This window comes from Nestor notabilis, unplaced genomic scaffold (assembly GCF_000696875.1).
Source record: "Nestor notabilis isolate BGI_N333 unplaced genomic scaffold, ASM69687v1 scaffold147, whole genome shotgun sequence".
Classification (NCBI taxonomy): Eukaryota; Metazoa; Chordata; class Aves; order Psittaciformes; family Psittacidae; genus Nestor; species Nestor notabilis.
The window spans coordinates 151699-178606 of record NW_009936769.1 but is presented as its reverse complement, the minus strand read 5'-3'; the positions used below and the strand labels follow the sequence as shown (position 1 = coordinate 178606).

The window sequence follows — 26908 nt, the reverse complement described above, 5'->3', positions numbered from 1 at the left end:
GCGGCAGGAATGAATGAATTGACGTCCCAAGCCTCGCAATCTGAACTATTTGAAGTGCAGGATGCGGAAATACTGTAGCAGGTTGGACTGTGTGAGAAAGGATATGTACAGGTGATGAGTGATGCGGCATACCACATGCACAGGGAGAAAAAGGTTTTACCATTTTATTGACACTTTACTGCACTACTATAATGTCCCAATCCTTTACGGCAGAATGCGAATTATTTACACAGGTAGCAAGTAATTCCAAGTATTTAAATTAAAAGTTGAAATCTTCATTATGGAGAAAAAGAATTATTCAGCTTAAGCACAACTAAAAAACCATAAAGTTGTGATCACACTGAAATAGTTACTTATACTATTAATCATAAACCAACATGGATTTCAAAACAACCACTCTGCAACACCCCCAGCCTGGAGCTTAAAGTGTTAAATATATCTAGCCTTTTACTTTGGTCCTGAAAGATGCATACTAATCTAAATCTGCCCTGGAAAGCATATAGAATTATATTTTAGATATGGATTGATACGTTTCAGACATGGATCTCTGCATAAAGAACTCTCAACTTTCTTTTTGATATTATCAATAAAATATTTTCAATTGTTATGAAATAAAAGAATATATGTGAAATATATAACCATAAATTGAAATATGTTTCTTCACCAGTCTGCAGTGATCTCAATGTTTAATGTATAAGAGAAAACCTGTTTAAAGTTTCAAATCCTGAGTTGTGGTATGTAATGCTAGGAGATGAGTACGTTCAGCAGACATGCACTCTTGAAACAGTACAGCAGCACATGGAAAAGCAGATGGAGAGGTGCTCTATAGGTAACTCAAGATGGGAGGTGATCAAGGGTGGACAGGTATCAAAGAAGGAGCTAAGAGTACTCTATCTTCTAAGTCATTAAATTCGTTTTTACTTGCCATTGGTATCATCTCCAACCTACCGTCACTATGGCTACTGCGATTGACGAAAAGTCTTTTATGATTTGTCCTTTGGGAATGGGGAAGGTGGAAATAGACTAAATGGTGATTCCTGACAACATACAAGTTATCAACTGATGGTGGTAAAATCTAGCAATATATCTGTTCACTCAAGGCTTTTTACACACCAGGAAAAAATATTACAAATGGAGCTGAAACGCTGAAGGTTTTGTGGAATAACATAACCATAGATTTTACATTTTGCTGTGTTGGTTTTCACTGTGCCTTGAAAACCTAGGTTTCTTCATTACACTATGTACATATGTAAAGAGAAAATATAATTATCGTAATAGCAAAATATCTACATTTTTGAAAATAACTACTGATCATAGACAGCGGCTCTTAGCTGCAGCTGTTACCATCATGACACTAATTCTCCACTCATTAGAATGGGATTTAATGGTACTGTCATAATAATCTTGTGACACCAATGGAAATTCGTGGAGACAATGCAACAATGTTAAGATTGAATAAATTGATCTCCCTACTGTGATATGTTTAGCATTGTCTTCTGAAATTTCAATATTTGGGGAGCTTAATTATATAGAATTTATTAGTCTGACATATTAACCTCATTTTTATGTCTTTTTTGAAAGCTTTCAGATTTAATTAAATAATTCTCTATAGCTGCATAAGCTATTGACTTCTCTGAAACATATTCATGAGTCTTCTCTGTTCTACAGAAAACATAGTGTCAGGTTGTAATGGGAAAGTATTTTTGGCATGTTATTGTCCTATTAGAAATCCACAAGTCCAGCTCGTTGTAGTTTCTGTGTATTTTACGTTTGCAAAACTCTTTGTTTTACAGATGATTAATGAGCCACTCTATAGATAGCTGTACAAATATAAAACCTGGTTTCATGCAGAAAGACCTAAGTATACAGCAATAGGTGGAAAAGAACTTCTTGAAATTCGAGAAACCATGTCAAATAGAAAAGAAACACGTAGACAGATTTTTGGAACTGACCACAGTACATATTATAAAAAGATACAGATCAACTCCTCAACTTTAGACTAGAGAATTAATGAGTATTGTTTCCACTGTCAAAAATTTAATCCCATTCTGGTTTTATTTCACATCTCTGCATAAGCCTTGCATTGAAAAAATATTGGATGTTAGCTCAATCTGTGGAAACATCCATTTCATAATCAGAATCTCAATACGGGTGAACCGTGCACTTCATTTCTAAAATAAATAAGCTTCAAAAAAAATGTAAAGGGAACAACAGAGTGTTCCTGAGCTCTGATCCTTGTCTGTAACCACAGGTGCCTGCTTTCCCCAAGGCAGAGGTATCTCACAGCATTTGACGAGCACTGTAATATTCCCTGTCAATTTTACATTCTGCTTGGCAGCAGCAGAAACCTGACAGGCATCAGCATAGTGATTGGCAGTACCATGCCTGATAATGCGAGTCAAAGCAATTGGCAACAGCACCACTATCCCCCTCACAGGGTCCAGAATTTACTTATAATCTCACAGGTGACCTTTGCTGATACAAGCTGGAAGGTCATGGAAAGGAGAAAACTTTGTATGTCCCTTAAAATTTATTACTGGTGTATTTTTTTATATATATATGTACACACACATATATACATACATAGGGGATACTTCAGCTGAAGATACAACTCCCATTACTTTGTAGGGTCTGCATGGCCTTCGAACTAGAAAAGGTAACTCTTTTGGGTGTTTAATACCTTATGTCTTTCTTGGTTATCACAGAATCACAGAATTGTTAGGGTTGGAATGGACCTCTGGAGATCATCTAGTCCAACTCCCAGTGTATTTGCATCCTTGATTTCCTGTAAACAAATGCAGTGATACCTTTCTGTATCAGGAAGTGGCTATGAAGATTAATCAGATAATGTTCATAGCAAGATCTGAAAAATAAGTCTTGTATACATTTATTAACACTTGATGTCTGCTTAGGCTCAGCCCTGACCTGCCATTAGGTTTCCATGTGATCACAAGATTTTTTTACTTAGAGCTCAATCATGAGTCTTTCTTTCTCAAATCCTCTAAAAATTCAAAATTTGATATCAGAAGTTCAAATTACAGTAAACATTTCAATATTAAAGCAGAAAAGAAGGGTAACTTTTCAAGAGCAGAGAGGAAATTGAACCAATTTGTTTTAATTTAAACAAAACCAAACTTACAGAAAGGCTTGGTCTGTTCTTCCCTCCTTCGCTCTCACCCTCTGCTCCTACTGATCCAGCTGTCCCTCCCCAATGACAATAGCTTTTCAGTTGCACTTGACACACCTATGACACACCTCCAAAACCATCCTCATTAAAGCACAGATATGACACAGCTTAGATTTCATAACCTATTGCTTCACGTCTTAGAGTTTTGTGCTCATGAGCACTTTAGAAGTGTGTTGTAGAAAATGTTGCTGCAGTGGAGGAGGATATTTTGATCACTGGAAAACAGGATTAAATTAGGAGGCATAACAGAGCTTAGTAAAACATGTATTGGTGGCCTGCTATGCTAACTCTCTCTGTTGAGGTACCTAGAAAGAGGAGGTTTTGAGATGAATGTCATCTAGTGCTATTTTTCAAGCCCCTATAGCATTTTGTCCTCACATTGCTTGTCACCAAGTGAGAACCTTGTCTGACATGACAGTAGGACATTTATTATTTAAAAATATTCTGATCCCTTTTGCCTGTCCTTTCTTCACAAATATTTCCTTGTTTTTTCATAGTACACTGAAATTAAAACAAGATGAAGTCTCTGTGCCTTTAATATAGCCAGGGTTAGTTGATTCCAAGAGGAATTTTTCAAAATTTTTCCCCAACTGCTCCTACTTTGCTCTTTATAAATTCGATTAGGTATGTATTGCAGCACCTAGGAAAATCAGAAAAAGTGATGAATAGCTTAGTTTGAAGCCTGAACACAGCACACCCTTTACGCGTTTTTTTCAGCCAAAGTTTATACCCCTTAAACTGCTCTGGTGTGTGTTGCAATCCACAAAGATTTAAAATTCATCAAACAGACAAAGTGTACATTTAACACTCACATGAGGGAATTCAAAATGCCTTTCAATACATCAAACTCCTAAACCTTTTACATCTTTCATTTTTAAGCTACATGGATTTTGATTTGTACAATTTTTAAAATATTCTGAAGCCTAGTCAATCTACCACTAAAAAGCACTGTTGCACAGTAAGAAATCAAGAAATACAATTCAGCAAACCTGGTATAGCTGATCCCCAGGGAAGTTTTTTTCCAATTCTGTTTGTCATAGCCCAGATCCATCATGTCATGCTAGCCTAACTTACTACTTCTCTCTTTTTAATTTTTCTTCTTTTTTTTTTTTCCTTTTCTTTCTTTTACCCTCTTTTGGCACACTCCAGCTATTTTCTGTTAAACTAGTGCTGTCACAAGAAAACATATAAAAATGCTCTTTTGCAAACATACTGTTTGGTCTCTACTGAACTCTCCAGAGCCACAGATTTCTCTCACTGTCTTTATCAGGGGTGAATGTTGACAGATCACTGAACCTTACTGTCAGCAGTGACAGGCTTAAAGTTGTTTTGTGCAAGGTGGAGAAAAAACAAAAAAGGTTTCTGTGCCTTGTATCTAGAAGGTCCCTGATTTAACAACAAAGGCTTATGTTCAAAGATGATTAGCTTAAAGGCATTTCAGAGAGTTTTGATTGTAGCAGCAGTTGGGTGTCTTGCTACTGGGTGAAATATGTATTCCCCCGAGAACAAAGGCAGCAGCAATCTTATTCTGCTGAGATGGCAACTTTAATAATTCCATGTATTTATCAGTGTTGTGTCAAGATCTTAAGGATTTTGCCCTTCAGGTGAAGTTGGAGGTGGATGGAATGGGTATGATTCTGAACAATCCCACTAAGATGTACATGGAAAATATCCCATAATGTCCTGTGGGAGAGATAAAAAAAGATTCCTAAGTATCTGAATACACATAACATAGATAAATGTCTTCAAGGTTTACAAAAAGAAGGCTGAGGTTTTTACATTGGGCTTTAGCCTATTGATAAAATGGTGAGACCAGGTGCTTTTCTGCCATACAGACAAGCATTAAAATAAGTATTAATAGTGTAAATTATCCAGCAGTATTTTCACCCAGAAGTTAAACAGGGGTGGGGGAGGGAAAGGGGAAGGAATGAAGATTAAACATTTAATATATTGAAAATAATAACATCATATTGACTGTTGGACCTTTTATAAGAGGTGCAACCTGAAACATAAATAATGGGATTTGATGAAAAAAAAAAAATTGCAGCTGGTGGTGGCATGGGTAGGGCTTGACTAAACAGATATTGCACATAAACTCATATAGAAACAAAACACTTCTTTGCCTTTGGATACACAAACATTTTCTGTAAAGCTTACTCTATGTGCCCGTGTTCAGTGACACCAGGACAGATTTCGCTGTCCCACAATGATAATGACCAACGGGAAGAAACTATTCATTTGGTGAGGATATATCTATCTCTTCATGCGCCATCAGAGAGATATAGGGGACTTTCAGGAGGAAATGCCTCCTAATTAATGATAGTTCAGAGCCTTATGAAGTGTGAAAGACTGTCTGGAGGAATGTGTAGCTTAAGCATAATTCTAAAGGGCCCAGTAGTACAGTGCTAGAAGGTAATAAAAATGTAGGGCTAACACACAGGACAGGAGGGGCAGGTAGCTGGAGGAAATTTAAGATCAGATTTCAAAACATTTGGACACCCTAAAGATATCCTTTTGAACACTTATAAGGTCACAGTAGGCCTTTCTCTTTCAATGCCTTGAAAACTTAATATTTTAAAAGAAAAAACACATTTTGCTTGACATGTTTACTCCATTAAAGTTGGCAAGTTCTTAGCCATGCTTCATTAAGATCTCATGATGCTTCAGGAATTACCAAAGAGTCACTGATTATAAATGCCTTGACACTGCAGTGGTTGTATCCACCTATTAGGAGGCAGTTCTAACTAGAAATAATTTTCACCAGTATTTAAGATGCAAACTTTCATGTTACTAAGGACTTTTTATAGAATCTTGTGGCTATCAAACAGAATATCTTAATTCTGCTAAAATCACAAAACAGGAAAATGGCAGAGATACCAGAGAGAAACTTTCAAAATGCAGAAAGCTGCTCACAGATTGATTTTCATATCAATTTTCTTCCAATATGTTTGTCTTACGTTGTGTCAAGTGGTAAAGGTCTGTCACTGGCCACCACTGCCAGGATACTGTTAGTGTGTTCCTTGACTTTGCTGGGCAGCAGCTGTGCCCACAGCCTCTCCAGTTCCTGGTACCAACCAGAGCTGCCAGCAGCATGGCTAAGCTGTGTGGTGGGAGAAGCTGCACATGCTGGCAGTTTCTCTGTAGGTTGAGCATTTGTGCAGTCTCTGGACCAAATCTCCTGATCTCCAGGATCAGGTCTAAAGACACCTCTGTTTTCATTTTATGCAAGGTTTGGTGACGGTTAACCAGTATACAGTGATAAGATCCAGAGCAATAATTTGCAGGCCAAAGTTTTTTCCCTTTTATTTTTTCCTTTCCTTTTTTTCTTTTCTTTTCTTCTTTTACAGCAAGGAGTTCTGGGAAGTATGGGCATCATGTTTGCCAGAATTTAACTACACTTTTTCAAATTACTGGCCATTTGTTGTTTAAAAGATACCTGTTTTCCGTAGGCTAATTTTTCCTCCTCAATTGATTTGCTACTGGAGTCAAAGTTTTACACTGAGCCTCTGCTGGAATTACACAGGTGTGGGATTACTGGGGTGGCTGCAGCCGGCCCAGAAGCCCTGCTCCATGGAACACTTGCCCACCCCGAGGCTGTACATGGATAGTATTTGTGTCGCAGCACAGTCCTCATTCCCGCCACAGTACAGCTGCACCAGCCTGGGTTACAAATCCATAATTTTCATTTCTTATTTCAAAGCTACCATAAGGTGACCTGAACTGGCATGGACTCTCATGGTCCAGCCAGTGACAAGCAGGCTGTGCTGAGCAGAACTCAGATCAGAATAGGCAAAGGAATATCATCTCTGGGGGTGGAAAGGCCTAAAATATTGTTCTTCTGGACAATCCCTCAGATAGAGAATCCCAAACCACCTAGCAGTTTCAGTTTCAAAGCTATTGCCCAGCAACTGAGGACCACTTTCAGCTGCAGGCTAATTAGGAGCAGCTCAGCCTGTTCAGACTTAATATTTTAAGACCAAGGTGTGCTAGTGTCACAGAAAAGCTTTACCTGGAGAGGGTGAATAGTGATCAAACCCAAGCCAGCCTTTTCTCTCCCACTCTATCCCCAATCCTCTTGCAGTGGTGGCACAGATGGGATGGGACCTCTTGTGGGATGGGTATCACTGGTACTCTGCCATCCTGCAGTGCAATTGCTCTGCTTCTATCCAACGACCAGCAATCTTGTTTTCCTAAGTCTTTTCAAATGATATGTGCACATGGCATCTGTTTGCAATATATATTTGCCATTAGTGTTTTTAAGTAAGAATGGTGGGGTCCGTATGGCACGGAACATAAGGATCGCCGTGGTAATTAGTCATTATTTGGACTAGCAGAGTAACCGCTATGAAAGACTCTTAACTCACTCATATCCTAACATACCCAATGTATTTTCTTTGTTTTTGCACTTTATCTAAAGTAGTTTTGCTTTGAAAATACAGTTGATATTTATCATTAGCCTGACACATTAATCTATCCAGGAAAATTATATTTTTAGGAAAGTTTGCTTGTAATTTTCTTTTGTTACAACACAACATCTATGTAACATTTCTTAATCATCATGAGTTAAAGGAAAGAAACCAAAATATTAAAGAGTAACATCTCTGTAACAAAGCTTATGTGTATCTCCAGTTGATGTACAAACGCAAAAAAATTATTCACCTGCAGCTTTTGTTCTCTGAGACATGTTTACTCTGTGTATATTCAGAGTCTGGGTCTTATTTCTGAAATTCAGATTTTTTAAAAATTCTCAAGTAGCCAGCAGATGTGCCCAAGCATGCCCACCCCTGCACAGCTTTCATGACACCTGGGAATGAGCATTGCTACCTGAAGCTCAGAAATACCATGCTGAGGAGGGCTGCGATGGGAGTAAATACACTTTGAAGAGGAACAGTCATAGTTATGAAACTGTTCTTCTTCCTCTGACAACCAGTATATATCTAGGAGCATTCCCTAATTCCTGCAAAGCTAAGGAAGGGCAATGCCACTGCACCTTTTGAAAATACAATGGAAGTTCAAAATGACAGCAGCTCCATGTAGCAAAAAACTGGAGATGGATAATCCTGACTATGCCAGGTGGCTCCTCAACAAATCTCACAAACTGATGATTGCAAAAGCCCTCTCTCAAGCTAGAATAATGGAGATCTTATTATCTTACTCCAACAGAAAGAAGGGCTTAGCATCTTTGCTCACACCAAGTCACCTGAATAAGACCATAGGGTAAGTACATAAAGTGGGAGAGACAACAGATAAAGCACTCTGGTCCTCTTAGTTATGAAGAGGGTCTTTTTTTTTCTTTTTTCTCTTAAAGAAAATAACAGGAAAAAGTTCCTCTGAGCTTCATACTGGGCTATGTACACATGGAGGAGAGCTGTTTGGTCTTGGAGCTCGCCCTCACCCTCCTGCACTGCTCAAGAAGTGTAGCAGACACACAGGGTTGTAGGAGAAGGTTTGCAAGAAACCTCCAAATCAGACAATGCCAAAGATAGACATGACAGGCTCTTAAAGGAGCACAAGGACTATCCTTTGAGGCCTCAAAGTCTGGAGAAGAGTAAAACAGTGTTTGATACGTAGTAATTACATTAAGCAGGCAGGTGGGAGCCAGATGCTGAGCAAATGCTTCAGATGTGAAGGCACTGGTGCTCCACTGTTTTGCCTAGACCTCTATGTAGACATCAAATATATTTAAACAATTAAAAAAAAAAATTAAGGTCTCATCCTGAAAACATGCTAGTGAGCAGCAGGGTATGTTATACTGGTTACCATATTGGCTTGTCTAAAACACTTGAATAAAATTTGTACATTTGTACATTTTATGTTGGATTATCATTTCTTACAGTTTCCACATGTTCTTTCATCAGGAAAATAATGCATGATCAAATGGTAAGTCCTATTTTTAAAATGCTTTTATGAAACGGACCTAAAAATATTAGTTTATCTTGTGCCATTCTGTCAAGCAATATTATACTGATTAAGTTTTTTAAATATTATTGCTGCAGATGGAGCATACCTAACCTGTGTTTATGTTCCATTTCATGTGCTTACATCTTGAATCTTGACAAACTTTGAATTGTTGACCATACCCTTATGAAGGATCAGAATGTCATAACCCCTTTAGTCAATATTTTGAAAGGTTAATTTGAGTGAGTAATTACATTCCAGTTCAGAAGAATATTAAAGTAACTAGTTTATGTGAATACATCCATCCTAATGGAAATATACATTCCAGAAGAGTTGGAAGAATTAGCTTAATATCACTCTTGTATAAAATTCAATGACTTGAGCTTTTAGACAGGGTTGCATAGGCAGACTGAAAACATCTTGGCTCACTTGGGTTTGCATCCACTGTATCTGCTTCCAATCTCAAATTCCAATAAATGAACAACAAAGAAATCAAAAAGAAACTGCGTGGCTCGCCAGCTTGAACCTTGCTTTCAGAGAAACCAGACAAAACCACACAGTGTGAGGAAACAAACATAAAAACACAGCATAATATGTTTTCTATTGTTTCTGCCAAAAAACATCAATTGGTCCAGATCCACACAAAATCTGCCTCCTTCTGCTTAAATTTACCCCATGCTCACTGAAGGACTGGTGAGATTTAGTGAACTTTAAAGTAAATGAGGCTAAGTTCTGGTGTAACCTTCATTTTGTTTCATCATAAAAATAACACACAGAGCCATCCCTCAGAATTAAAGAGACAAGTTCCTAAACAATTAAGACAAACCCTTATGCTCATGTTCAGTTTACTTTTTCTCTCTATAATGCCTGCTACTTCCATGCATAGTTGGGAAATTAGAAGATATTATCCAAACTAGTAGTTTGAATGTTATTAATAGTACAACAGCACAAGCATACATATAACAGTGAAATCCTCAAAGGATTATATTATAAGACTGTTTCTGAGATGGCAGCATCTATGGTGCAGGAATAAACCTGATGGTGATAAAAATGTAAGGGCTATATGCTGGCTGCAACTTGCTGTTATGGATTATACCCCCACTGTTAAGCACATACTCCACTCTGAACCAGAAGAGTCTTTCTCTACAAAAGTGTGTAGAAGAATTATATTCCTTCAAAGCATACTGATTGGATGAATTACCAGGTTTAGGCAACATGACTAAAAAAAATTTCTAACAATTCCAGGCCTAAATTCATGGACCACTTCTTTGTAAAGACCTATATATATTTCTGCATAGATAGTGCCCTTGTCACTTGACCTAGCTACTACAGTGAGCAAACCACCAAGAAATGATAAGAAAGCCACCTCTGCCTGCCTGGTGCTCTCCTGGCATCAGGACCTGCAACCTGGAGACGTCATTAGTCAGAGTGTACTTACATGGGTGCATGTGTACAGCCATATACATAGAGATACAGCGGCTCCTTGTTGTTGGCTTGATCTTGAATTAAGAGGAGAGCTGATGACTAACCTGAACATGAGGCTGAACATTTTTTTTAAAGCTTCTCATGTTCACTTACTGTTAGTCTAAATGTCTCAAGCTTTCATGCAGACCAAAGAAAGGAGAAATTCTTAGTAACCATCACTGTCCTCTTCAAAGTTAAATATTGTTACAGATAGGAACAGAAGGGCTTATTGCTGCAGGACAATGTGATCTTACAATGCACATCTGGAGCACATTGTCTACATCCAGACTGGCAGTGGAGACTGCACGCATCAGATGCCATTAGTAAAAAAATGTGTTAGCACAAGGAAATTATGGTAAGTGTACAGCATGGTCGGATGTAAGGAAAAGCACCATTTGGAGATTTGTTAATAAATTAGGCTTTATTTCAACTGATTCCCAGAGGCTTCTTGAGGTAAGAACATTTGTTTTCCTTCATTTCACCTAGGCTTGCTACAATTCAGTGACTGTAGAGTCTCAATATTTTTTATTTTCAGATCTGTCACTCAAAGCATCACCCATGCTTTGACCTCTCTCCTGAGCCTTACTAAACAGCCACATATCATCCAAACACAGACAAAACAAAACGAAACAAAACAAAAAGGCAGAAAAACAGTACTGCAAAGAACTCAACCTTTGTACTGTGACTGTTTTCAACCTCTCATTAATATTATTCATTAAATCAAGAATACAGTGTCACCATTTTGGTTAACAAATAGCTCTGGTCAAGACAGATTGCTCACAACACCTACATAAGTTCTAACTGTAGGAGGTACATGACGTTTTCCATTACCTACTCTAAAGTTGACTTTTGGGGTTTCGAATACTTGAAAAAACACTCTTCAGCAAACAAGTTTTAGTATACAGAAGTAAAAGGCATTTGTGTAAAACCCAATCATTTCTAGTCTATAATGTTTACCTACCATTAAAAATACTCTGTTCTCCAATCAGAGGTTATGCTGAATGCAACAATGCCACACTGCAACTACCAAAAAAATTAGGCAACTAGCAGAACAGGTCACAGGCTGAAATTGGCATCACTGATTAAACTGTCATAAATGATGAAAAAAAATCATAGACATTCATAGTCAATTTGCTAAGTGAAAAAAGACTGAGGAAAATGAATAATTTACTTGTAATGAATAATCTGAGTTTCAGTAAGAATACTGCAGATATTTCAAAGTTACATGTTTACTAGAAAGATCTTCAAAAATCTTTTTAAAAAGTAAAATGTGTGCTGAACTTTTCTGACATTTACAAAAGTAATTAATTAATATGATTAAGCAAATTAGATGGAGCCAAAGTCTGACTGATTGTAAAGCATGCTGCAAGAGCCACCTGTTTGGTAAAAAGATTAGATACTATCGTGCTGGCAACTAGGAAAAAAAAAAACAACAAAAACAAAAACCAGAGAATTATGAAAGATAAGATAGAGAAACATCTATATAAATTGATCTTTGAGATGTGTCTTGTCTAGCATGCACCACCATATTATCTCAGCTTTAGCTGATACAGAATTGCCCATAAGACATTTCTGCTTGTGAAAAAAGCCCTACAGATTAAGTTAAAACACAGTCACTGCTAGCTAGGTCAATAAAGGTATTTGTGAATCTGATTCCTAGTTAGATAACCACAGCTCCTCTGTGGATGTAGCTAGCCAGTTCCCAAGGTCCAAGAAAATCCTCAGCGCTACACCCATCTTCTCTCAAGATTTGCTTTCCTTCACCTTGAGGGCAGCAGTGTAAGTTCCTGCTGCATAGATACAGTATCTTTGTCCCAGGTAACATTTAGCATTTAGGAATCAAATTTCTGGTTAGCAGCAATTGCTCTGAGATACTATAGAACATGCAATCACAGGATACTCATTCGTTGTCACCTTTTACAACTTTAAACAAAACTTGAAAACAGAGTAGAGAGATGCTTTCTATTAAGTTTTTATAATTTGTATTGAAGTGAATCTCTAGTCTTGTACTTTATAGTGTCAGGCACTATGTACACATGGAGCAAATCCATCACCTCTATCACAAGGAGACTACGGTGAAACTATAAGGGGAGAGACAACACACAAAGCTTTAAAGGACTTGAGTAGCACTGGAAATATAGAAATTACGTAAAGTGAGCTTTACTACAAGACCACCATCATATGTATGAATTTGAGTGCAGAGTTCTTCTTCGAGCTCTGCAGTTGGCATGTTGAGCTTGTCTTCATGGTTAAGCAGGAGAAGACTTCCGAGAACCCACTTAGTATTCAAGGCAAGAAGCAGATGAGGGCTGGAGGGGGAGCATAGGCTTTTGTGTTTATAGTGCAGGCACAGTATCTCAGCTGTGCAGATAAATGCGATTGTCCTATACCAGCACAGGATCAAAGGTCTTGAAGTCTGGAGAGAGGAGGCAGGAGATGGAAGAGAGTAATTTTCCAAAAGACAAGCTAAAGTAGCAGATAGAAAGGTGGAAGAAGTGCAGAATTACAGAAGACCCAAGTAAGAAGATTTTGGGAACAGTTGCTGGTGTGGGAGCTAGTTATCAAGGTAGGAGAGAAGGGTCATCAATTCCATGCAGTTGTATCAATCCATTAATTTTTTCATGGAAATAATTCCATAATGCTCACTTTATGCCCTAGAGATTTAGCTGAGGTTGGCATGGTGCCTTATACTAAAATAATACATTGGCACCTGAGTAATAAATTTTGCAAATCACAATCCCTGCAAAGAGAAAATGCTAACAAATGGACATCTCCATGAAAAGAAAATGCTGGATATAGAAATTAGCAGAGCTGGCAGCTAGGTATGTTCATTTATGAATGTATATATGGACTTTTCTAGAAATAGCTTTAGTCACGCTCAGCCCTGCTGCTTGTATCATACTTCTGCCATACTGATTAACTAAACACAATATTAAAGATGCAAAAAACTGTGATTTGAAAGTTCTGACATAAACAGTCACTGAAAAAGAAGCAAATAGAGCACACATTGTCTATGCCATTTGTGAGCCAGTGGATCTAATGGTTCACTTACTTTACAACCTGCTTTGGAATAATTTGGCACATCTCTAATTTTAACAAGCTTCAGTGGGATTAGATAAAATGCAGACTTTGTTTACATCAATTAACACTCAAAGAAGTACAAAAGAACTTGTTAACTGCATTTATGAACAAAAAGTAACAGAGTGAGAGTTTGTCCAAACGAAGTTACTGTACGACTTAGATTGGCACAACTGTCTCTAAAAAACGAAAAACAAAACAAAAAAAAGCCCCAAGTGAACTGTATTTTCAAAGAGTTAGATGTGTATTTTTAATTACATTGCAAATATAAGCTACATTTGGAATAACTGCATTATCAGTTTTGCATACATCAAATTCACAGACATGACTGCTTTCCTCCACATGCCATGTACACATTCACCGAGTTAAGCGGAAAACCAAAACCATTGCACCCAAGTTGACAAATACATTGGCCATTGTTATATTATTATTCCTATTTCCAATTATTTTACATTGACTGATTGTAAGCACATTCTTCTCTGCATGCTACAGAACTGGAAAAAGATAAAAAAAAAGAAAGTGGATGCCTTCAAACTCAGCACTAATCATCCTCAGAGATAATATATGGACACATCCTATAGTCCTGATAAAAGATTTGCAAATAGTAAGGGAATTAATAAAGATATAGAGTGGGAAGGAAAAAGCAGGTAGAAGTAAGACAGTTTAAAAAGTGAGAGAAGAAAAAAGTGCAGTATGGAGTATAGTATACTCTATCCGTAGTGTATAGCATGTATCAGCTATACCTTCTGAAAGATTCAGTCTTTTTGGTGATTAATATTTTGTCCCCTGTATCACATTTCCATAGACCTACATGTGTTCAAATCTCTAAGTAACACAAGAGATACTTTCAGAAGTTTCTGGGGTTTTTAACTCCCTCAAAATTAGCCACTTCTAAGGGAGCTTTCTGTTCCCTGCTCATGTGGGGAGCCACACATGACAATCTTTTTTCTCTGTCTTTTCCCATTATTAGCTCAGTGATTCATAAAATAATGTTACCACTATATCTTGGTGTTCTTAGCTAAATTTGTGTGCAGTCAAGAGGCCCGGACACTATATTATAAACACATTTTTGTTACTTTAATAGCATGCCATTTTAATTAGAAGTGACATCCCAAATCAACAAAATTGAGCTGCTCTCACGTGCTGTCACCAGCAAGAACACTAGCCGTTCAATAATACATTCCCCAATCCTGCGATCTTGCAACTTCTGCTTCTAATATGACAAAATTAATTCTTACCAACTGATAACAAGGCTATTGCTATACTAACAATGGTAAAAGGTGGCTCTGCTGAAACAGCCTGGTGTACTCAAGCATTGTGGATCAGAGGTCTATTGAACTGCAACAACAAATAGAATCAATTTCCTCAAATGTTTTTGCGTTTCTAAACTTGCAATAGCACAGTGCAGAGCACAGCTTAATGAAGCTTAGATGAGCAGTGCCGTGGGACAGCCAGCCCTGCTCCAACCATGAGACCTAATGAAGAGCTCTCCCCACCAGGGAACCCAGCCACTGGCTGCAGACACCTCCATGCTTTAGCATTTGAGGACAAGCAGGATGGCAATCGCTCATTTAGTCACAGCTAAGAGAAAGAGGCAGGAATGGAGAGAAATGTGCAGTTGACTATACAGGTTGACTAATCCATACAAATCCCAGTGATTTCTCACCCTGAACTCTGGCTATGCCCTCTGCCTGCTTCACTCCACCATGCCACCATTTCAAAAGCTGTGCTGATTAACTGCAATTGTTGTGTCAATGGAGAAGCCTGGTAACAGTCTTTAATCAATGGGGCCACACTAGCTGTATTACAAACATAGTTCCTTAAGGTAGGGATTAAATTAAAAAAAAAAACAAAAACAAAAACAAAAAACAAAAAACCCACAAACAAAAAGAAAAAATTAAGGAAATAGAACAAAGAGAATTCAAGAGCAAGAGGAATTACACAAATACCAAACATAGCCCAGACACAACTGGTTTTAGGGGAGGTTCTGTTTTTTTTTTTTTTTTTTTTTTTAGGTTTGGGTAGGTTTATAAAGAGTAAGGAGTGTGAATTTAGGAAAATAACAGGAAGAGAAATGTTCTTCTAAAGTGAAGAAAAATAGGCTATTATAACAATCAAATAAAAATTAAATAGTTTTAAGCATAGTTACAGGATTACTGGTATCATGTGTTAAAGGAAGTGTCATGAATATCATGCAGACCAACAAGCACATTGGGACCTGGAGTGTTTTTTCTAGTAATTACTGCTTGTTGGGTGGTAGTTTCTGAAACCGTGACAGCCCAAGTAAACAGCCATGCACACATTTAATAGTTAAGTAATTGAGTTCATAGAGGCTGCTTGATACAGCCCCTAAATAGTCACATAGATACCTAGATGTATCAGAGAAACTCAGCTCCAAAATGTCTAAATCAGACCTACTATAAATGCAGAGTATCACAGCACATATTGATAAATTCCTGATAGGTATCTGAACCCTGGACAGTCTAATAGCAGCTTATCATTGATTGCATGCTACACAACAATTTAGGTTTTGTTTTCCATTAGCAAACACCTCAAATTACATGAAAGGGAGAAAAAGTTCCCCAGATAGAAACATTAAATATTTATCAGCCTTATGTCTGCTCAGTCACCACTCCTCTAAAAAGTCCATTAATTAAATACTTCAGAAACGATTAAAACACTTTTTTAGAACTTATTGACACCTGTTAATTCACTGACCCTATGAGGCTATGGCAGTAAATGTCTCATTTGATTGCTTCTGTTACCAATAAGTCAGCAGCTTAAAGACAAAGGAGACATGATGCAACTTCATGTACCACAACATTGCCTTAAAACACAAAAGCCAGTATCTAGAGGCAGAGAAACAGAACATTTATGTAGACAGGGCAGCACAAATAATCTATTTAACCTAATCTTTTAATTACAGGAAACATCTCGTAGCAAGACATACAAGAGCAATGAAATGACCCAGAGCTAGAAATCAAGATGATATATTTGTGCATGTGAAAGTAACACCAGCAGAATTCATAAAAGAAAACCTCCTTGGGCATTATTATCTTTCCATCAGGATATACTGTCATCACATTGAGAACAGGAGAAAAATGACTTACAATATGTTATTAAAATACAAAAATGTAAAATAGAGTGCAAGGGAAAACAAGAATAGAAAAAGGTAAAACTGTGGGGGGGAGGGGGGGAATGCAGGTGAAAAGAAATTGCCATTTGAATTACAAAGGGAGCATTTTACAAAGGGTGGGGAGGAAAGAAATAAGGGACAGATCCTAATAGCTTGACATAGAAAAGCACCTACTCCACAGAAGTTGTAATGATTTTGGTGTCATTTACTCATTAATGCACTATTCAGCAGAGAGGGGTTTCAAATCTGGCCCTGCTTGGGCAGTATGCAAATCTTCTCCCACTCCTCTGCAAGCTTTTAAAGATAGCTGGCAGAGAGTCCCCTGAAGAGTCCTGGCAATGCCACACTCTGCGGTGGGAAACGAGCATCTTGCAAAGAACCCCTGAGATCCTCCTACCCCCTCAAATCTGCGCAAGTGGAGAAGTGTTGCCTGGAAGGGGGAGCGAGACAGAGCGTGTGTGCAGGAGAGAGAGAGAGAAAATAATTCTAGTAATTATATGAGAGTCCTGAAATACCAGGAGATGGAGATAATAATTGATCCTTCTAAAAAAAAAACGACCAACAAACCACTGTGCACTCCTCACTGTATCTAATGTTTTCTTGTTTCCCGTTTGCCATATCCTGACCCTTTGTTCAGATCCTTTACCTTGCTACATCTAACTTATTACTAAATCTTTGGAAAAATTGGCTTCCCTTCTTTTGATCTCCTACTATTGGATTACATTCTTCCTACTCCCTGTACACAGTTCTTCACTCCCACATTTAACTTCCCCATTTCTTTGTTTATATGCAATTTTACCATATTTCTTCACACTTTCCTGCATGGGCAAAGTCTATGTCATATTCCAACACATTACTCTCTCTTATTCCTTACTTTGCACTTTTTAACTAATCATGTATTTTGTTCCCAGAATGATAATTGAAAAAAAAAAAAGAAAAAGTATGCAATGGTGAAAACGTGTTCCTTTTCACTCCATCTACAGCTGAATCGTGCTGATATTGTTTTTGAACAGAACTTGCATTTCCAAACTTGTGCATTCCCATCATTCTCTTTGACAGAATTTTCCTGGTTTTTTCTCAGAAGGTGTGCATTTTTCAAGTGCCAGTAACATACTACGGAATTTCCCAGGAGTAACAGCTTGGTTTGAGGGACTCTTATTCAAAAGCCTTAGTTCCAAAAAAGTTATTTGAAACAGAAAAATCCAAACTTATTATTTACATTCTATAAATCAAAACAAAACTATAAACAATGCATTTCAAAATATTTCTATAATTATTTTCTACAGGCTGATGAATTGCTGGACATCGTTTCTGGAACACTGGTTGGCAATTCTGTGAGCACTAAACAAAATGTTTATTTAATTTTAGATTGAAAATATAATTATTAAAATATGATTCAAAATCAAAATCATTTTTAAAAAAAAAAACAAAACCAGGAAATTAAAATAAAAATAAGGGGGCATGTTTAATCTCCATTAGAGTGTTTTTACAGCCCTGTTTAGGGAAGGGATGAGAGTCACTTGCCCCACGGTGTAAGTGGCTGACTCTGCCCCTAGGGTTTGCAGAGTTCACCCCAGTGGCAGAGCATCCTAAGGCAGGTGACAAAGCTTGAGGCCACAGCAATGTCCACTATGCCGGTTTGGGGCTAAAAAGCTACAAAGCTCAACAAATCTCTCTCAATAACCCTGATTCCATTCTCTAACACATTAAAATGAAAGAGGTGTAAAACTATTTCCACCACATTTCACAGCATGTTTAAAAGAGAATCTGCATTTTACTCAAAAAGATAAGGATTATTTTCTGAATCAAGTGGATTTTTGATTTACAATCTGTGCACCATGAGCCTTTTTTCTCCTACAGTAAAAGCCAGTGGATGTTTTAAGCTGCAAAGAGTCATAACACAGCATTCAAAGTATGGAGAAAGAGACAGTTCTGATCTCTGACTCCCACATTCACACCCAGGAGTTTCCTTCTGTGGCCTCTCAAACATGTGGTTTGGGCTGTGCTAAGCAAGGACCACCTCACACAGACTCTGCCCTATAAGCTCATAAACACAAGAGAGAGACATAAACATGGTGTTATATGTACCTGCACAAATGTATTAAGATCTATCCCTGGTCTGAATCAGGGGAGTTTGAGTGAAGTCATTGCACTGACGTCAATGGAGGTAGGTCTTTGTACAAGTTAGATTTTGACTGAGGGTAACATCTGTAGCAGGTAACCCTGTACAGTGAGAAAATGTGGATATGATGTGAATAGACTTTGCTACAATAGCTAAAAGAAGAAAAAAAAAAATGCCAGCCAATCCATTGTACGTTGATTAAAGTACTGCAGGATGGGGTATTGAAATGGATAGATGTTTGTTATTTCAATCTCTTGCTCCATGACACCTGTTTTGTTTTCTCCTTTGAACTTTACCACACATGAAAGATGTTTCTAAATTAATTCAAGGGAACTCTGTACAGCCCATGATTAAAAAAAATACTCAATTTTCTTTTTTTTTTTTTTTCAACAGTAATAGTGTTTGAAGCACAAGTCTGCTTAGTCTGTCTGAGAGTTGGGCATTTGGTTATAATAGGTTACTTTAACATTTAAGGTTAAAAAGCATATCATTCACTTAACTATGCAGTATCAATGCAATTCATCTCAATCCGTAACAGATGACATGTTCAATAGAATATGTAAAGTATGCCTCCACCTAGTGATGACTATGTACAAATAATAGAAAATAATAATAATTCTATTACTCAGAGAATCTTAGTAATTGGCTCACATTTTCATAAATTAAAATGTGCTCCCATAAAAGTATTTATTTACACAAATGCACACTTTTCTTCCTGGAAAATTAGTCTAAAACTCAATCTGTAAAATTTAATTGCATAATCTGACTTGTGCGGAGGCAGGACTAAAAACATTCTAGGTTTCAAGTATGTGAAAATATTAAACATTTATAGCAATTATTAATATTATCAAAAAACAAAATAAAGAGAAGCTGACTGAAGTGCTGTGGATTTTAAGTGTTAAAATCGTCTGATAATTTAAGTTAGATAGTCTAATTTTAAAAAGAATCGTAAGCAAACCACATGTCCTCCTTGCAACTTCGTTTGCCAAAGAAAATGTTTACTAAGCTTCTTGGATCACCATTTTGTAGATGCAATTGCAGATGTAATTGCATGAAATTCCTAGGAATTTATTCACCCAAATGAGAGAAATGGCAAAAAGAAAAAGAAAGGCCAAAAAACCCCACAAACTAAAAGAATAATGAATAAAAAACTCCACACCAGAATTCAAGCAACCCAGCCCCTAAACTCAAACTCTCATACACCTATAAAAATACTTTATAAATGGGATGAATTGGAGGTGTACCCTCAAAATCAATAAACCTGAGGAGGTTTGAAAAGCCAGGTTCCCTTGCGGAAAATGTTTGGGGTTTTCCTTTCGTTTGCACTATCAGGGAACTACCTTAAATGTCTTCTGAGGCTGACTATGCTTGTATTACCATTTCAAAAAGTCTCCCCATCCCGTTTGTGGTCCATAAATCACAGTTTAAGAATGACTGGTCTGCTGAAAACCGGGAGGTATATTGTTTAAAAGAGATGGCAGGTCGCTATTTGCATTTGTACCCTTGCATTCAAATGACCATTGTCCATTTAACACCTTGAAACATCCAGACCCATCCTCTCCCCAAAGAATGACAGCAGTAGAAATCATTCTTACACAGAAAACCCGAATCCCTACCAGATCGTCTGGCATCCCTTCGCACACAAATGCGAGGTGCTGCCTTTCGGAGACAGGACAGCCAAAGCTCTCCGTGCCCAGCCAACTTCAAATATTTGCCTCTCTCCTTACAGAGAAACACAAAAATGGAGTAAAATGACTTCGCCAAGATTTTAAAAAATGTAGTGGCTGAATACAGAAATACCAGCACCAAACATGTAAACAAGTCAGATTTGATTATCTCTGAGTAAGTTCATTTAGTATTCATTTTTCTCTGTTCTTTTTTTTCAAGAGTTTGATAAATTAAGGGAACATGTGCAATGTTTGGGCACATATCAAAACAATTGGGGTTTTTTTTAGTATTAAAGTACATTAAGAAGGCTGCAGAAAACATAATGCCTTTAAATTAACTCAGCCATTTTCACTCAGGAGAATCACAAAACCTTAAAGTACTAAAGAATCAAGAAAGCTAGGCTCCTTTCACATTTCTGCACTCCTTTTCAGCTGCTGATTACGAGGACTATGAAAATACCATTTTCCCCATTTTATGAGTACACAAAACACAGCACCAAGGCCTCACATCAGAGGGCTTTATCAAGTTCACCAAATTCTATCTGTAGTAACAATTCTTGTTACATGCTTTATCTTGAACCAGCCTACCTTACGAAGCTATTTACCCTTGCCCTATCAGCCCTGCTGATCAGAAGATAATCACCGTTTAAAAACATAAAACTACTACCACACGCATAATTTAGAGAATACAGGTTTGCAGCAGCACTGCTGCTAAAAAAGCAGGCATAACTTCATTTAGCAACCAGCTAAACCATTCGGCCAGGCACCGAATTTTGCCAAAAGGTGCTTAAAAAAAAAACCCCTCCCTGTTGTGTCGATGAGTGCTAATTGACCTGCATGCACCCTGTCCTCTACAGAGCGGGTCATCCCTGGGGAAATGCACAGCTCCGGGGGCACTGGCCACAGCCCAGGCAGCCCTGGCCCTGTTTACTGTCCGCAACGCTGCCCGCGCTGGCTCATACGCTGCCCACGAGATGGCAGCAATATGTTTATGAATAATGCAGCAAGAGGCTGCAGCCCACTGCCATTTCCCATGCAAGCCACAAAGCACGATTTGCTTCTTCAGTTGTTAAAATAAAAAAAAAAAAAAAAAAAAAAAAACCAAACCAAAAAACAAACAAAAAAAAAAAAAACCAAAAAAACAAACCAAAAAACCCAAACCCACACAAAAACAAAACACCAACACAACCCTCCATGAATTCTGCTGAAAAAACAATGGAAAAATAAGCAGCTCCACTGTCGGGCTTTGCTTATTAGTAGGTAAGCTGCCCAGATTTCTTATTCGTAAGGTTTGGCATTATCCAAGGCACAAGGTGTTTCTCATGCATTCACATATTTGTTCAGGCCTTTATTCTCAGCCGTGCTTCTGTCCCTGACAAAATTATGGCATGTGTACATTAAGCATTAACTGCTGTTATGTTTTATTTTTGCAATGCAGAAAATGCCTGTGGCTTGAAATAAATATTTTCTTTTCTGATGGACAAATAACATCTGCACTTCTGAAAGCTGCAGCGTAGCTGTCAAAAGCTAAGTGATTCATATAATTTCTTAAGAAGCACATGTGTATAAGCATACACAGACACTCGTACCTATCACAGTCACTCACATATCAGCACTTACATCCGTCAAAAGATGGGCTCTTTAAAAAGTGCAGTAAGCTATTATAATAATCATTTTTAGCAGACAGACATCTGTGTACACATAATGTCAGATTTGGAGAATATGGGTTGTGGGGTTTTTAATCAGCCTGATCTTCACTAAGAAAACTTAGGCTGGGTTTTCAATTAGATTTCAGAGTTCTCTGGCTTTCAGTGACACCCCGTGCTCTGGTGTGTTATAGGAGCTGTTTGCCTTGATGTTTCATGTCCTGCAGTGAGTACCAGAGCAGAAGTGATCTGCGGGCAACACCATCATGGCACCATGCCCATGGCAACTCTTTCTTCATCCAGACTTCCAAGCCTTTCCAAGACCTCCATGGGTTGTTGAAGTTACACTTCTCAAGTGATTTTTTTTTTTTTCCTTACACAGTAAAGTTTTCCTGAATTTTTTCATCATTCAGGGACAACAATCAGAAAGAAAGGAACTGTCTAGCTAAGATGATATTTAACTACGAATCAACCAAGTTTTGTTGAGAATTTTCTATCTTCCTTCAAGCAGCCAGGTAAGACAAAATGTTGTTTATGAGGAGTGGACTTCACTATTTCTGAAAAATAATAACTTTTTCAGATTATCAGTCAAGTGATAACTAAGATTTTAATTTTCTTTTAATAAAACAAACAAAAACCAAACAAACTTTCTGTCCTGATTTTATAGTCATAAAATATACAAAGCCTTTGCTGACACTACTGAAGGTTTTGTGCTACCCCAAAGGACACGGGAGCCACAGAAAGTGAGAGAAATATATTAGCTATAACTTTGTAGCCACTCTACCTTAACTGCTCAGCTTGTCAGTTTTATAAATAAAGCTACAGTTCCTTGAAATGCTTGAAACTCTTTTACAGAGGCTGAATATAGAGAGAGGTTCCTTGAAATTCTATTATAGAAGTTGAAGTCTCAGTTTCTCAAACCCTTTAAATCTACACATTGTCAAATCCTGCTGATGGCTTGTCTCTTTTCAAACTCTATATAGTTTGAAACATAAAGAACAAACATTTGGGCACATATTACAAAAATGTTTCCTCAGTTTCTTTAGGATATCACTGGTCTTATATGTCTGCAGACCAAGTCCTTACAGTTTGTATGTTCCTGTCACTAGGTGTAAAGCTTTGTTGTCATTGCTTGTGTCACAGGAGTAATTAAACATGTCCTTCTCCATCGCATTGCAGGGGTGGCAAAGTGGCTTTATTACCTCTCAAGCCCTAAATATGAATCACATTAAACATTTTTGTGTCCACACTTACAAAGCAACCTGACTTTCATTTCACTCTCAATCTACTCTCTTTGGGCTAGATTTGTCTCCTTTATGCAGAATTTATATTTGAAAACATAAAAAGAAATCCAAATACCAATACCAACCCAAGCCCCTCCATGTTACATTCTCAGTGCTTTCCCCAGAGAGATCATGGAGAAGAAAATGATCCTTCTCATGGCAAAAGCAGTGACTTAGAACATTCAGATACTATACTGATCCTACAGTATGTAGAACAAAATAGCTTATCATTCAGATTATGCTCTTGGACAAAGCCAGATAGCTTCAAGGACAAGGGAGTTACCCTAGATCAGTGCCATAAATGTTATAATATATGAAACAGCTGCAAGATAAATTCTTTCATACTACACATAGGTACAGTTTACTTTCAGCTGTCTCACTGTTGAAACATTATGTCTTACACAGATTTCTCTATTTGTAAAATACACTTAGAACTCTTAGTTGCATATGAATGAGTAACTCCTTACAGCTGCGGTGCATTGAAACCAAAAGAAATATCACAGATCTGTGGCAAAAGCTAGGGCATTGAACTCCAGAAATTCTTCATGTGAAACCTGCTTTAAAAATGAACTAAGTAAATGGAAAAAATATTACTAAAGAAACTAAAATAATGTCTATTATTTAAATGAATGGTGCTGTTAAGAGAACAAAGCATCTTCACTGATTCATAAGCAAGCTGCTCATGATCTTTTTTTATTTTTACACTTTTCACCTCTCTCATTTTTCCTTTTCTTTTTTGAATCATCTGAGAGAAATCTTCCAAAACCTCTTAAAGGAAATAGTCTACAGACACGAGACTTTGTGTTAATGAAGCTCCAGAATTATGAAACCAGAGGTCAGGAGCATGTCTTCCACAACATCTGGGCTGAATGAAATTAAAAGGGCTGCTTGATTTAGAGTAGAAGATGAGTAAGCAGGGGAAAGAAAAAACTCCAGTTGAAAAGTTTACTAGAAGCAGAAAACATTGACTACTGAGGAAATAGGTAAACTAATCTAGCTCCTGATGCCTCGACAGCCATATTAGTACTGACTGAAAAGCAGCTTATGACATTCTTTTTTGAAACCCTGAACCAAAATGCACCTACCCAATATCAAACTAAGCCAAATAAAGGAAAGTGGAGAACGACAGTGATATAGGCACCGTTTCTTTTCCAGTTGCTGACTGACAAAACTGCCATCCCTTAACAAGGTTTTATTTAGTTATTACAACCATCTCTCTGTAAATGACACTTAGGATTATTTAAGATTATGTTGTAATCCTTTTAATCCTCAGTGCTTTAAATTTCAGGCTAAACACCAAAGAGCAAACTAGCACTTAGCAGAAATATTTAAAGCATGTGACTTGAACATAAATCTTCTTTTATTCACCACTCTTTTATTCAATGGTGAAGACCTAGTGTATCACGTCATTCAGAGCAAACAGCACAGTACCTCACTGCAAACTGCTACGTTTCACCACATCATGTGGAGCTGCTTCTAGTTGTTTCTTTTCCTTGGTGTTAGCTATACCATCAATAAAATAAACGAAGGAAAACCAGAAGTCTATATTTTATAAGATGTGCATATTTTCAGTTACTATTGAGGAAAACCTGAAAAAAAGCCCACATAGTATGTTCATCAAGAACAGGAATAGATTGCATGCACAAATTGGATAGTGTGAGACACAGATCAGACATATCCTGTTAAACAGGGAGTAGCTCAATTTAAATGAGTAGAGTAACACTGCTGAAAACCTCATGATAGGGACCAGAAACCCAAATCTTCTTGCCTGAATATCATTTACTTGAAGTTACCTCTTTTTTTCTGCATTGATCATATTTCCAATTAGTTTTCTTTATGGTACTCCTATACTCCATCTTGTTACTGTCCATTAACTGTCATATGCTTAGACTTTAAATTCAAGGTTTCCTTCTTTTTCTTCAAACCAAAATCTCAAGTCATTTTCTATTTCTAATCTATAATTCATGAAATCAAATTGAGTACCCAGCCAAAATCACACTCAAAATTCTGTATCCACTAGTACAATACATTAACAGAAAGCAACCATTACTCTATTTGAATCAGAAAATAATATTTTATTATTCAGAAAGTAATGAAACAAAACCCCACCATCTATGTTCTGTTGCCATGCTTTAAAGATATAATGACACTTACTGCTGATAATTTCAAAGTTAGGCAGTCGATATATTTAATCAAATAGCAGTGCAATGCATCTATATTAAGGTCACCAAAAAAAAAAAAAAAAGCACCCATGTCCTTTTCATTTGAACAAATCTATGAATAAGTAAACATGTATTATCAATCTTATTCCCACCCACTAGAGATAAATAGATCATCAGAAATGTTTCCTGAAATATTCAGTATCCAGGTACAAACTGACCTCTCCGCTTTCAAACTTGCCTTGGATTGTCTCCAGACTATCTCATAAATCTTCACTCTATCTCCAGTCCCCTTCCCACTCTATCTGCTCATGTAGCACTAGTCTCATTCTGTCCTTTCCTCTCCCAAAATGTCACCACTACTGATGCCAAAGCCTTCTCCTCTTTCACTCTTACCATCTGGCATAATCTTCTTGTAGCTCTCTGTCTAAACAATGCTCCATCCCTTTTCAAAATGTGTCTTAACATATGTCCTTCCTCCCATGCTTTTACTTCTTAATGTCTCTCCCACTCACTTATTGGCTTGATGAAGACACGTTTTAATGGGTTCAAACAGTAGTGCATGAGTTTCCTTTCTCACATTATTCTGATTCAGTGAAGTTAGACCTCTCACTAACAGAAGTGAGAAGAAAATGCATTGCAAAGTCTTCACACAACCAGTTTGATAAATCAATAACAGAGCTTCATTTGTCTTTACACTGGAAATGTATTAGCTGCAACGAATCACCATGTATTTCCAAACAGAAATGTTGCTTACTGCAAATGAGAAATAAACCCTAGAAGCTCAGAAGACTTCTCAGTGTTCTCAGGGGGTTGAAAGAGTGAAAGCTAAGGTTATACTTACTCACATTCCAAGTGAAAAAGCTGAAGATTGACAGCAAAACCAAAATATTTATTCTAAAAATACCTAGGAAATTACAAAGCTCCAAGTGTTGTCTCAAGACAACCTGAAGGATGTGGGGGGTATAGAAGCATAAGTCTTACTGTCTTGAAGAAGCAGAATATTTCTAAATATTTCATGTGCCTTAGAAAGATGTCTAGAAAAATAAACCTTGAAAACAGTCTCTGTAACACCCAGTCGACCGAAAGAGGTTTCTTTTCAAGAAGGCACAGTCCCTGAGGGCAGTTTTTGTGTGCGGTGAGTTGGGGTTTTTTTAAACCCCAGACGCAGGTACAGTTGGTTCCTCCTGCATGCTTCATTGGTGGGGATGCCAAAGTACAATCTGGTAACTAACAGTATCTTGACCCTGACATGCTCCCTTCTGTAT

At 37.4% G+C, this 26908-nt stretch overlaps 1 protein-coding gene across 1 annotated transcript in view; it reads right to left on the bottom strand.

Moving 5' to 3' along the window:
* ARHGAP15 (Rho GTPase activating protein 15) overlaps nt 1-26908 on the bottom strand; it is a gene marked incomplete at its 3' end in the record, with an annotated part of 220493 nt that overhangs the window by 134658 nt on the left and 58927 nt on the right. The gene's annotated exons all lie outside the window — the stretch shown is intronic.